The sequence below is a fragment of the Anabrus simplex genome, chromosome 10 (assembly GCF_040414725.1).
Source record: "Anabrus simplex isolate iqAnaSimp1 chromosome 10, ASM4041472v1, whole genome shotgun sequence".
In the NCBI taxonomy this organism is placed as follows: domain Eukaryota; kingdom Metazoa; phylum Arthropoda; class Insecta; order Orthoptera; family Tettigoniidae; genus Anabrus; species Anabrus simplex.
The window spans coordinates 7,319,834-7,332,512 of NC_090274.1; the positions used below are offsets into that span (position 1 = coordinate 7,319,834).

The 12,679-nt window shown below is 41.5% G+C and overlaps 1 non-coding gene across 1 annotated transcript; it reads right to left on the reverse strand.

Annotated features, from left to right (window-relative positions):
- Window positions 1-839: 839 nt before the first annotated feature.
- On the reverse strand, window positions 840-921 carry TRNAS-AGA (transfer RNA serine (anticodon AGA)). Its single transcript has one exon. It is a non-coding gene; the product is annotated as a tRNA-Ser (tRNA).
- Window positions 922-12,679: the final 11,758 nt, after the last annotated feature.

The following is a 12,679-nucleotide window of genomic DNA, read 5'->3' on the forward strand; positions in this document are numbered from 1 at the left end:
GGGATAGGCTCGAAAACTACTGGACCGATTCAGCTGAAATTTGGTAGCGATATAGCTTGACATCTCGAGTCCTGCAAGGGATCCTTCTGGTTTTTATACATTCCACTGTTTCGAACTTGTGAGGGATTTTACAAAGCTGTCCCCAATTTGGGCAATTTTTGCCCTACATCAACTAAAATGAAGCGTACCCTGTGGCCTTGAAACTAAATTTTCTACTTCATGTAATTTTCTTCGAAACGGTTTTCGAGGAAATTCATGCTATTTATATACTGTTTTCAATCTTGTTAATATTGAGTACATAGGTTTACAATTCTCCTCCTTGGCTCAGGTGGCAGTGCACCAGCCTCTCACCGCTGGGTTTCGTGGTTCATATCCCGATCACTCCATGTGAGATTTGTGCTGAACAAAGCGGAGGCGGGACAGGTTTTCTCGGGGTACTCCGGTTTTCCCTGTCATCTTTCATTCCAGCAGCACTCTCCTGTATAATTTCCTTCCATCTGCCATTCATAATGATTGTCCCAGAGGAGTGCGACAGGCTTCGGCAGCCGGCACATTTCCTATCCTCGCCGCTATACGGGGGCTTCATTAATTCCATTCCTGACCCGGTCGGGAGACTGGAAACAGGCTGTGGATTTGCATTTTCAGGTTGAAAATTCTCTGCGAGTTTATAATTCACACTTCATTTTGCGATCGTTTTCTTAAAATTCATTGCGGTTTATACGTAAAACGAAGTGGAGGATACAGTCCGTGTGTTCACAAGACTTAAAATCTCCCAGATCTCATTACACAGAACAAGGAGAGGGGAAACAATTCAGAAGACAAGATTTAAAAAATGTATTCGCAGTCGGTAGGACTCGAACCTACGCTCCCAGAGGGAATCTGATTTCTAGTCAGACGCCTTAACCACTCGGCCACGACTGCTGCGTAAGATGTTGCTCTTTCACTCATCCTTCTTAAGAAACGCGTATTAAAAGGATTCACGTTAATCTTTTATCAGTAATTTTTATCAGTTGAGATACGTATGCACTAGGCTAGGGATTACTCCACGGCCTTGAGATATTTTGCTATGTTTAGCACTTCGCAGAGTTGTGTTAATATATGCACCCTATATTTAGTCAGAACTGTGTGTAAACAGTTTACACCGAACTCGATAGTTGCAGTCGCTTAAGTGCGGATAGTATTCGGAAGATTGTAGGTTCGAACCCCACCGATGGCAGCCCTGAAGATAGTTTTCCGTGGTTTCCCATTTTCACACCATTCATGTGCTTAATGTCCGCCTCTGTGGTGTAGTAATTAGTGTGATTAGCTGCCACCCCCAGAGGCCCGGGTTCGATTCCCAGCTATACCACGAAAGTTGAAAAGTGGTACGAGGGCTGGAACGGGGTCCACTCAGCCTCGGGAGGTCAACTGAGTAGAGGGGGGTTCGATTCCCTCCTCAGCCATCCTGGAAGTGGTTTTCCGTGGTTTCCCAAATGCCGGGATGGTACCGAACTTAAGGCCACGGTCGCTTCCTTCTCTCTTCCTTGTCTATCCCTTCCAATCTTTCCACCTCCCCCACAAAGCCTCTGCGTTTGAGGCGGTAGAGGTGGGTCCAAGGTAAAAACCGACCCTGGAGGGTAAACAGAAGAAGAAGAGTTGACTTCTTTCTTAAAGGATACTGTTGATCGTGACTGCATTAGCTTTGCTAAGGCCTCTACTAACCTGGGAAAATACACACGATAAAATCTTTGTTTTATACCTGCCCAAGGAGTGCCTTTACATAATTTAAATTGGTAATCTGTTCCATTAATTTGAATATACATGACCTATTGAAAAGCTTAAAAGTACTTCATTCCTTTGTGAGTTCAGGGGGTCGTTGACTGGAATGCTTACAAAACTACAGCAGGAAATAAGGAAAGGTTTATATGAGAAAACTTATTGTAGAAATTAACAGGATTAAGAAATTCGGAGTCCGTAGAAGGAATGTGATTGCTAGTCAAACGCCTCAACCAACTGGCCAGGACTGTTGCTAACCAACTTACTAAATAGTTTGGCATTCATCTCTTCTATTGTAGTGGTCTTATCAGCTGAGATACGTGTGCATTGGAGGATTATTCCACGACCTTGGAATAATTAGCTCTGTTTGAGGAAGGCTGAGTACTGTCAACATGTTATAGCCTACCAGCTGTGTGTGCATCAAGATTTACGTGAACTTAAAAGAGCATTGCTCCGGTTTCTCCAGTTGTCTGAACCAATGAGTACAGATAATGAATGCCTATTGCGCAGGTCAAAATCAAGTTCGCCGCTAAACATGGAGACGTTTTTAAAGAGGATGCAGAGACTTAGATTTGCGATGACGACGCTATTGGCCGTATTGGAGTCCTATGGGGTTAGGTTTAGGTTGGTTATTACTAGGGCTCGTGTATGTATGTTTAATCCTCAGCCCGAAGGCTGGTTGGATCCTCACAGCTCCGCCATCAATTGCCATAGATGGCCTAGGCATCACTGAAGAGGCGTACTAGGGAAATGAGGAGTGAGGTAGTTTCCTATTGCTTTCCTCACCGAGCCAGAAGTTGCTATTACATATCAGTCTGCCAAGCCCACTGATATGCATGCACCAACCGACCCTATGAGCAATATTTTCACACCATTCATAACAGGGACTGGCTGCAGAAGGAATGGTATTACTAGCATCACTCATACCTCAGTCACTTTCATTTTGTCAAAAGCTGAGACAGATCAATGAAAGTAACAAGATTGCTCTAGCCCATACCAGAAGACATAGTGCACTGTAAACACTAGGCCCCGCCAGCAAAGGCATATGTTTAGGAAAAGTCATACTTTTTTCTTTGTCTTCATTTTCTTGCCAGATTGGATTTTGGTGAAAATCAGGTGATTATCGTCACAATTAAGTGATATGTATTTGTCATATAAATGCATATTTTGGCTATTTTTGCCATAAGGTCATATTTTGAACTATTTTCGTAAAAACGTCATATTTCGGTCAAATTTCGGCGGTTTGGCGACAGCTGTAGGTGTGCAAAATCATCGTCAACTTTCCGAATGAGAACTAGTATTAACAAAATTGCTTTTCCATATCACATCTGTAGTTAATACAAGTGTAATACTCTGGCTCTTCTATCAAGATTGCGCAGGTATTGTTTTCCAACAGTTTATCAGAAAGTCTGGCATATATAAAGTCGTACTTTGGAACTATATCGAGTGCAATTACTCGTTTAGAAGCTGCTATCTTATAAATTCATGCAAGTATTGAAATTGTGAGAAGTGCTGAACTTTCAGCACAACAATCACATGGAATGCTTGGCGTCAGTGTAAAACGGAAACTTAAAACGTGCTTAATCGTAGTGACTGTTTTCGCTGTTAGAGGAGAAGGTACCAGTACACTTCAAGGCGAGTGCATACTCGACAGCAGTGGTTTAATATTATTTGAATATGCACCAATGAGGTCTTGTGGCGTAGAAAGGAGCTTCCCTTGTTACAAGATTGTGTGATTGTAATAATCGGAGGTCTTTTGGGCCTGATGCTTTGAAGATGAATCTTGTCATACACTTCAGTACCATCCGCGGAGAAGAATGGAAAAGTTACGTACGTTTGCTCTCTTTGCCCTACCATAATGTATCGAAAGACATCTACTTAATTCGTTTCGAGGTGTTCAATGTAAACTTCAACGCATATGAGTAATATTAATGTAATCTGGGCTTAAACTTTCCAAAATATTTTTAAAATAATAGATTGATTTCTAGTTTTCTCGTATTCCAAACCACCAATGAAGGGTGCAAACATGTTTTGACTTTAGAAATTTTGTGTGATCTGATAATCTTAGCAAACATAGTACTTTATAGCTGCATATTCACAAATGTTCGATAAGTGAATCGAGGACAATAGACTGTGAATAACTGCTAAACATTTATAATTAATATGCAAGTAGGAATAAAGAATTTAGTTGTATCAAAGGAATTACCGTTTCGATTTATAACATTTTAAAATGGCCATATTTAGATTAATCACATTCGGGTCATATTTTGTAATTTTTTCGTCATATTTCGTCACTGTTGAGGTCATATTTGCTTGCTTATTTGGATCTTAAACATCCGAGCCCTGTTGGCCGGCGGGGTTGGGGAGGTGGTGGTGTGCAATTTCTAATCACCAGATTGCGTGCCTAAATCCTGGATTAAATTCCGAATTAGTGCTCATATGGAGTGAGGGCATATGAGTGATGGTGATTCGTCCGTCGGATGGGTACGTTAAGCACTGAGCAGACCCCTTGGTGCTGTTCGACAGGAGTAGGCTATGTGCCGGCAGCGGGTTTCACCCTCTCCCTTCCTACTATCATACAACACGTCATTCGTTTCATCTCATTAATTACTCTGATGAGGTTTACCCGGCAGCACAGATTCACCTCGCCTCATATCCGACCACGTAAAGAAGCGGGACAAGGGTTGGACAAACAAAACATTACTAGGGCTGGTAAGTTGAGGAAATATCCCAAGATGAGGCGCCATAATATTTGTTCTTTCTGGGTCAGTGAAAGCCAGAAAATGGTGGATTTTATTTTATCCTTTTCTGCCCTTTTCCGCGTTTTTAAAATTTACATCTTACTGCTTTTTTTTCGACTACATTTTTAGTGCTCATCCTTCTTCTCTTAAACATCTTGTCTGTAGAACGAGAGAAAATGAAATGAAAGATGAAACTAATGCTTGAATAAATCCAGGGGAAGCGAAACGAGAAAATTCTGATGTGGGGTATCTTGTGTTTCAAGTATGAACCCTTAACATCCACTGATGTGAAGAGGATTTTCCCGATGTCTCTCAAAGTATTGTCTGAAAACTGACGATTCTTTACACCTGGAGATGACCATTGCGATGTACACTACAAAGCCAACTGAGGTAAGGTTCCGAATTGCAGTTTCTGTAACCCGAGTGTGGTTAAGCCAAATGCAATTCCAGTTATATTGATTTCAATTTCTTTCTCCAGAATATCCATTGCGGGTTTGCTGAATTATTCTAGATGATGAAAAAAATAGTTATAAATTCTGCAAGTAGTTTTTTAACAAACACGGTATTTCTTTTTTAATTATGCTAATCTAAAATATATAATGCCTGAAAGAAGATGCATTTTACTCATATCTTTTTGCTTTGTATGTTGCTTACCAGCAACATTTTGCATTTTTAAACATATTTCTTCATAAAATATGTAATTAAAATTAAAACTATGGATTGGATCGCATTTTTACGTCCTTTTTTTGGGCAATTTATAGGTTCTCAGCTTCTGAGCCCTAGTTATTAAGGACGAATGTATGTTCAAGCCTTGTCCCGTATCTCAACGCGTATGAATCTTCGTAGCGAGTTTTTATGGCAAATAAACGTGGTTGTAAAATTAACAAGCAGACTTCAATGGCTTTTGTTAGCAGAATTAGAGGTCAGGCAAGTTCATCGCTTACATGGATCATTACCTGGCAGAAAGGCATAAAATGATCTGAGATGCAATCAATTGGATGATGGAAGTTTAGTTTATGTTGATGACTTGGTTTTAATAGCATCCTGTGTTGAGAACTACGTACATGGTGTGTCTAAAAAGTTCGGTCTATCTTATCTGAAAACAGAGGATATAACACGTTTAGCTTTAGAGAATTGTCATCAAATGACTCTAGGAATAGATGGCAGAACGGCTGACACGTGTGCGATCAGGAGTGTTCGTTCTTGAAATAAAGCATTTCTTTGTTACTGAGTGATTCGGTCGGACCCTTGTACTCCCGAGGCTGAGTGGGTCCCGTTCCAGCCCTCGTACAACTTTTTTACATTTCGTGGCAGAGCCGAGAATCGAACTCGAGCCTCCGGGGGTGGCAGTTAATCACACTAACTACTACACCACAGAGGCGGGCCGAGAGGTTTTCTTTCGATCTAAAATAAGCGCTTTAAAATTGAAGAGCTCATTTCCAAATCGATGTAAATTCAAAATTGATGGGTTTTCACTTTTTACTTTGGCCGGTTCCATGGCTAAATAATGGCTACGGTGCTGGCTTTTGGTTCGATTCCCTGCTGAGTTGGGTATTTGTACATTTGTTGGTTAATTCCGATGGCTCGGGGATTCTTAATCTGTTTACCCTCCAGGGTTGCTTTTTCCCTCGGACTCATCGAGGGGTCCCACCTCTACCGCCTTAAGGGCAGTGTCCTGCAGCGTGAGACTTTGGGACGGGGAGGATGACCAGTACCTCGCCCAGGTGGCCTCACCTGCTATCAGGGGCCTTGTGAGGGATGGAAAGATTGGAAGGGGCAGGCAAGGAAGAGGAAAGGAAGCGGCCGTGGCCTTAAGTTAGGTACCATCCCGGTATTTGCCTGGAGGAGAAGTGGGGAAACCAAGGAAAACCATTTCAAGGATAGCTGAGGAGAGAATCGTACCCTCCCCTACTCAGTTGACCTCCCGAGGCTGAGTGGACCCGGTTCCAGCCCTCGTATCACTTTTCAAGTTTCGTGGCAGAACTGGGAATCGAACATTGGCCTCCGGTTGGGTGGGAGATAATCACACTAACTACTACACCACAGAGACGGGCTTAATTTGAATTATAAGAAAAAATGATTTATAAGTTTTGTATTTCAATGCATTTAGGTCTCTTTGGATTTTTTTTTTTTTTTTTTGCTATTTGCTTTACGTCGCACCGACACAGATATGTCTTATGGCGACGATGGGATAGGAAAGGCATAGGAATGGGAAGGTAGCGGCCGTGGCCTTAATTAAGGTACAGCCCCAGCATTTGCCTGGTGTGAAAATGGGAAACCACGGAAACCCATCTTCAGGGCTGCCGACAGTGGGGTTCGAACCCACTATCTCCCGATTACTGGATACTGGCCGCATTTAAGCGACTGCAGCTATCGAGCTCGGTCTCTTTGGAAATAACCTCTTCTATTGTGTTATGCGAAAATTCCGCGAGAGCGAACATTACCTGTTTATTCTTTTCAATGGGCCACTAACTCCTAATGGCTTTTCTCTTGAGTTTACCGTGAAGCACAGCAGAGTTGATAGAAGAAATCTGAGACGTGAGAGTTTGTCCCGTGAAGACTGTTGACTTCTTGCACACCCCTTCAGCTGATAACGCACTGAGTCATCTGTTGGAGGCCACGGCCCATTCACGAGTCTCGTCTGGAATCCTCGGAATGTTCATAGAGAAATTGACTGCTCCACATGTGGAGATCAGGCCACGCCAGCTGCGAGAGTAGGCAGCGCGCCTGTGAGAAGATCCGGTAACCAAAGCCCCCTGTCATCGACACGTCACGCTACAGCTTCAACCATGGAATTTTTAATATTATTGTACCGAGGCCTGTAGCCGAGGGTATACGCAGTTACAGCCGTAAGTCTACTGCTTAATTTCATTCAGTAGAGTATACCAAATACACTATTTTGTGTATTTAAGTGTACCGTCTGATTTTTTGCGTATACTTTCTGCTTTGCTGTACCGGTATTGATATAATTTAATTTCACTATTCTTCCACTGAGTTTTAGCATTACCTCATAATAATCATGAACCTTGTAAGATGAGCATCGGATTTCTCCCGCCGTCTCTTGAATAATATGCGAACCGATGTTTGCTTTCGGGCGTGTTCCATCAAAATATCTAACATTGGCATACCGGGTATTGATCAGTTTTGTGGCTGTGGGTCTATCAGAATGTGAATTATTTCACGAGTTTACATCACTGTCCTGTAGAGCAGGGTCTCTAAAATTTCTTGTCTCTGAGCCCCTCCCCTCCGAGCATAACGCATGTATGTCCAAGGAATGCATTCAGTAAACAAAGAACAGAATTTTGTAATGATACCATTTTGATTTCATTTCTATAATTTAACTTCATTTACATAAAGACGCTTTATACATGCTCAGAAATTATAAAATGGTAGCGTAATAAAACAACGTGACACTTGGCTAATACTTACAACAGTCTGGATCTGGAAATATACTTGAAAAATTCTCTTGCTGCGGTTTTTGTATCAAGGGACGGAGCGTTTTACAAGGGAAGTCATACGAACCGAAGATCAGCCTCTACATTAGCTCTGTTTCTGTACTTCGTTTACATTTGTGCGAGAGCAGAAAAGGTACACTCCACGGGTATTTTGTCTTGAAAGCCATTAAAAGCAGTATTTCCTTTCTAGAAATGGTCGGGTATAGGGGATGTCATGGACACGCCACTCCATCTGATTCTCCAGCCATAACATACTTCAATTTATTCCTCAAGGGAGGGCAGTTCATGATCAGTTTCAAAGAAGGGATTTGTGATCCACGAGATTATCTCAACCAGAGGCGGAAAATGTGGTTTGAGCGTGGATACTAGCAATTCCAAGTGTCTCACAATTACATCACTTACACTGCCTTGTGATATCCGCTGCTAACTTGTAGAATATAAAATATTAAATTATATCAGCCAAGTGAGGAGTTACATGTACTGTATGTATGTTATACAACAGCGAGGACATGGTTACTAAATGTAGTATAATGCTATATGAATTGTGTGTGTACAATAACATTTCGCTGTTTAAGTACTTAAACTTACATTATCATTGCGGACCGCAGTTTGGGAATAGCTGTTCTAGAGTCTTACGCGTTTAGTAACAGTTAGTTTGGGACTGAAAGGAAACAACGCGCTGTTTGGCAACAAGAAAAATGGATCATTGGTTGAAAATGGGTAGCTTGAGTTTTAAAATTCTGAAAACGAAGATGGTAATACTAAAGTGTAGGCCGTCACAAAAAGTGCAGTTTATCAATCTTTGGAGTGATTTTTTATTAGACAGCTAGAAGGAGCTGTCGTAGAAGATTGCTGTATAAATAAAATACCTGTAATTATGTTTTCAAGCTGTTTTCTGTATTTTTGTTTAAATGTCAGCATTATAGTATTGTTCCATCTTAAAGTGTCTTGTGTTTATGTGTACCACGTTTGTTTCATATCACGCTAAATCAGTTGTTTATGAAGCACCGACTAGGGAAAGTGGCGATCTGCAAATCGGAATTAGTCATGGCCTAACTTTAGAATATACTCTGTAAAAATGTTGGGACTACAGCCCTGACTATAGGCCTACAGTACGTAGAAAACATAACAATGAAAACACACAGGTATGTCTGCACAGCCAAAGAGCTGGGATAAGGACAAGTTCAAAATGGCGGGAAAATGCTGCGTAAGAAGTTAACTGCAAGAGTACGGAAAACTGAGAAATAGATCACCATATGACAATGTGAGACCAAAATTAAATGACCAGAATTATTATTATTATTATTATTATTATTATTATTATTATTATGGAAGACAATAAAGATCGGCTTGCAAATAGATAAACTGGAAGTTCTAAAAGGAGAATCATGAGAAAAATCTTAAGAACAACGGAAAATAAGAAGTGATAAGGAAATATACCAGAACCTAGAAAATATAACAGAAACAATAAGACAAAGGAAATTGCTATTTTCGTGGACTTATCTATACAATAGATGATAATAGATTGAGAAAACAGTTATTCAAGTATCTTCGCGAGAAAAAGGAAGTGGATACAAGAGGTGAAGAAAGATTTAGTAAGAAAGAACATAAGAGAAAACTAGGCCTAAAGAAAAGGAGTTTTTCAAAAGAAAGTTGTAAGAAAGGAAAGATTCCAAGGATGAACGAGAAGTAAACTCGGTCCAAAGCGGTCTGAGGAGAGAAGAATGGTGAAGGAAAGAACAAGGAAGGATAAATTGAAATTGACGTGTGGTCCCTAGCAGGTCACATCGTAAATAATGATAATAATCTTACTGTTTTTATTATTGTTATTTGAATATTGTCGGCCCTACGGTGTAAGGATAGCGTGCTTGCCTCTTACCCGGAGGTTCCGGGTTTGATTCCCGGCCAGGACAGAGATTTTTGCCTGCATCTGAGGGCTGGTTCCAGGTCCACTCAGCCTACGTGATTACAATTGCGGTGCTATCTGACGGTGAGATAGCGGGCCCGGTCTAGAAAGCCAAGAATAACGGCCGAGAGGATCCGTCGTGCTGACCACACGACACCTCGTAATCTGCAGGCCTTCGGGATGAGCAGCGGTCGCTTGGTAGGCCATGGCCCTTTGGGACTGTTGCGCCAATTGGGGGGGGGGTATTTGAATATTGTTACTTGGGTAGTACAATAACTAACGATGGCAGAAGTGAGGAGGACAGAGAATACAGACTAGCACAAGCAAAGAAAGCCTTGCTTAAGAAAAGAAATTTGTTCACTTCGAATATTGATTTAGGAATTAGAAAGATGTTTTTGAAGACTTTCGTCTGGAGCGTGGCATTGTATGGAAGTGAAATACGGAGAATAACTAGCTCAGGGAGAAAGAGGATTGAAGCTTTTGAAATGTGGTGGTACATAAGAATGCTGAAGGTGAGATGGATAGATCGAATCACGAATGAGGAGATAGTGAATCAAATTGGTGAGAGGAGATCAGTTTGGCTAAATTTGACGAGAAGAATGATAGAACACAACTTAAGACACCCTGGACTTGTGCAGTTGTTTCTGAGGGAAGTGTAGGCGGGAAGAACGGTAGGGGTAGACCAAGGTACGAATATGAAAAGCAGATGTAGGATGTTGTAGTTATGTTCAAATGAAACTGTTAGAACAGGATAGGGTGGTGTGGAGGGCTGTATCAGTCTATGGACTGATGACTCAACAACAACTGTTTTACGTCCCACTAACTACATTTTGACGATTTTCGGTGACGCCGAGGTCCCGGAATCTTGTCCCGAAGGAGTGCTTTTACGTGCCAGTAAATCTATCGACACGAGGCTGACGTATTTGAGCACCTTCAAATACCATCGGACTGAGTCAGGATCGAACCTGCCAAGTTAAGGTTAAAAGGCCAGCGTCTCAACCGTCTGAACCACTCAGCCCGGCGCACTTCCGTTAAGAAGGCAGTATCGCTTAGAGTCAAATATCTTGGCAGAAAATCTAAATTTAAAACAGAGTGAGAATTATACTCATAAAAATTGTAATCCGGGATCTACTACACTCGAGCCATCCAGGTGAAAAGTCTGCAGTTAATCTTTACGCTGGTCATAAAATGGCGCACGACCCCATAAAATTCGACGCGCACTGAACTGTAATAACCACGAGAGAAGAAATACGTGCATTACGTAACACTCCAGTAAGTGTAGCAAGGACATAGCAGTTCCGCTATCAGGAGGCTCTGTTTCTAAGCGGTTTACATGGATTGTGAGATTCTAATGCTGGCTTGCGGTACGACTTCGTTCGGGTCATTATCCTCTAGCAACAGCCTGACTACTTCTATACGGGTACTGATTTGCCTATTAGCAGTTTCTAGTAGATCTCCTGCAAAGGCGAGCCAATCCAGTGTTTGGATGTCCCAGGTTAACTCCATCGCTACAGGTTTATTTAATGCCATGTTGTTGTTGTTGTTACTGTATATATTACTGCTGTTCTTAATTGTTCAGTAACCAATTAACCTATCATCTAAAGCTCGTTTAACTCTTTCAGACTCGACATTTTTCTCGACTAACAAAAAAACAATGCGTTAACATTCAAGAAGGATATTATGACGTTAAAGCATCCAAAAATCAATTTTGGGTCACCAGTTGCAAAAACAGTGTTCGTACACACTCGTGTACATCAGATCTCAACTTATATTGAAATTAAAATGACTTCGTCGATGTATCGGATCATATGGAATCAATTACTAACCAATGTAAGCATATAAGAATTTGTTATTTTTCGATAAGGGATTGACTTCTTTTTGTTGCATGTTTCAATAAATGACGGATCATTTCAAGAATATAGTCAGTCAGTGTTGGGGTAATACGAAGTCACTCCCAAAATTCCGTCGAAGTGAGGTTATAAAAATTAATCCTGTCTTTGTACGTTCTCTTATGTCCGACTCGTTGGCTGAATGGTCAGCGTACTGGCCTTCAGTTCAGAGGGTCCCGGGTTCGATTCCCGGCCGGGTCGGGGATTTTAACCTTCATTGGTTGATTCCAGTGGCCCCGGGGGCTGGGTGTTTGTGCTGTCCCCAACATCCCAGCAACACACACACCACACATAACACTATCCTCCACCACAATGACACGCAGTTACCTATACATGGCAGATGCCGCCCACCCTCATCGGAGGGTCTGCCTTACAAGGGCTGCACTCGGCTATAAATAGCCACACGAAATTATTAACGTTCTCTTATTGGATTCTTCATCCCTGTCCTCACTTAATGTTAACAAAAGCGCTCGTCGTAACGTGTTTATATCACTAAACCAAATTCTACGCCGAGAAACTAGTGTACGTACTTGTTATTTAACTGATGAAAATGGAGTCATCTCTTTGCAAGATTTCTGAAAATTTTTCACTTCATTTCTTTGCACTTTGCATTTCTGTACCAACGGAGGAACATAACAGGCTTGAAAAGTGAAAAGATTCCTAACTTTTAACTTTGCAAGCTAAATCTGAAAAGTGATGGTGGAACAAAATCTGAACTGAGAAGTGCAAAGTGAAAAATTGCAAAGTTCGTTCGTGGAACAGGCCCCCTGGTCTGTTTGAACGCAGACCTTTTTCTCTTAGCAGCATGTAAGTTAGTAGGAATGCTTTGGAAACTGGGACATATTAGGGAATCAAAGAGTATCTGGCAGGGAATAGTATTCTTCCGTGATCAGAGGAAGTGCGTACTCTCTGACTTGACAGGTAGTAATCAAA